The sequence below is a fragment of the Pseudophryne corroboree genome, chromosome 1, assembly GCF_028390025.1.
Source record: "Pseudophryne corroboree isolate aPseCor3 chromosome 1, aPseCor3.hap2, whole genome shotgun sequence".
Lineage (NCBI taxonomy): Eukaryota > Metazoa > Chordata > Amphibia > Anura > Myobatrachidae > Pseudophryne > Pseudophryne corroboree.
Genome location: NC_086444.1, coordinates 17,261,985 through 17,263,505, shown reverse-complemented (window position 1 = coordinate 17,263,505; position 1,521 = coordinate 17,261,985). Strand labels below are relative to the sequence as shown.

At 42.5% G+C, this 1,521-nt stretch overlaps 2 pseudogenes; one reads left to right on the top strand and one right to left on the bottom strand.

The window, feature by feature from the left end:
• Positions 1-226: 226 nt before the first annotated feature.
• LOC134947627 (5S ribosomal RNA) lies at positions 227-345 on the bottom strand (annotated as a pseudogene).
• A 707-nt stretch (positions 346-1,052) lies between these two features.
• LOC134943491 (5S ribosomal RNA) lies at positions 1,053-1,171 on the top strand (annotated as a pseudogene).
• The last annotated feature ends 350 nt before the right edge of the window (positions 1,172-1,521 follow it).

The window sequence follows — 1,521 nt, the reverse complement described above, 5'->3', positions numbered from 1 at the left end:
TTGCAGTCATAAATCGGGCTGCATCCTTCCGCCCTGACCAGTACAGATGGACTGTATTGGTGAGGCCACAATGGGCCGGGCATACCAGGGAGCCCCACCTGGGTATATGAGGTACCGAATATTTAAACAAAACAATTTTGTTGGTTGAAGAAAAGTAATGGGAGAAAGATGGAGGTGCTTCTGCTGTTAGTGTTTGCTGATTGTACCATCCTAGCGGTTCTATAGACCCCTACAACACTCGGTATTCCTTGGAGGTCACCCTTCCAGGTACGGACCAAGCCCAAAACCGCTTAGCTTCCAAGATCAGACCAGATCGGGCATGTTAGGTGTGGTATGGTAGTAGAGTTACTGAACCGGTATGGAACACTAATGAGAGAGCACCAGAAAAATGGAGGAAAGGGGACAGAGGGGGGAGGAAAAATCAGAAACGATATACCTGTATAACAATGCAGAGCAATAGCCCTTCTGAGGATGAAGAATGAAACAAAATTATAGTGTGGTGAATCTGCTGTCTGTGTTAGGCAGGGACGTAACCCTGGATCTCAGATGAGAGTTCACCGAATAAGTATAGTGGGGAGAAATTGTTATAGTATGAGAAAATTCCACAAGACAATACAGATTGTTTGAATGGATCTTCTGGTGTGCAAAATGTCACATACTGTAAATATTTTTATCAATTATATTAATTGTTTGTGTCTGACACTGTAATTCACAAAAAAAGAAGCCACTTTTTAATCAAATCTCATACGTAATACCAACTGGAGTTCATAGATCAAAATAATAATAATAATGAGCACCTATAGCTGAGTGTCTATTGGTTGGTATTGGTGTTTGCAACTGACTGCTGCACAAAAAAAGGGATACAGAATAATGCACAGAATACTGCATAGATTAGGTATTGGTATAAACAAAGGAAATAGGGCTAGTACTCACAATATTACCCAGGTATTAGACATGTGACATCTGGGGAATACGTTACCCAGATTTTTCTTCCCCCCTCTGTTCCCTTTCCTCCATTTTTCTCTCATTAGTGTTCCATACCGGTTCAGTGACTCTACTACCATACCACACCTAACATGCCCGATCTGGTCTGATCTTGGAAGCTAAGCGGTTTTGGGCTTGGTCAGTACCTGGAAGGGTGACCTCCAAGGAATACCGAGTGTTGTAGGGGTCTATAGAACCGCTAGGACGGTACAATCAGCAAACACTAACAGCAGAAGCACCTCCATCTTTCTTCCATTACTTTTCTTCAACCAACAAAATTGTTTTGTTTAAATATTCGGTACCTCATATACCCAGGTGGGGCTCCCTGGTATGCCCGGCCCATTGTGGCCTCACCAATACAGTCCATCTGTACTGGTCAGGGCGGAAGGATGCAGCCCGATTTATGACTGCAAACCCGCAACCCATAATGAATGGAAAGTGACCAGAACATACACCAATTTTTCTTGTTCTATAAATTTTAGAATAGTATATGTGCATATCAACATTAATCTAGTAACCAGTGGTGTGAATCTGTAC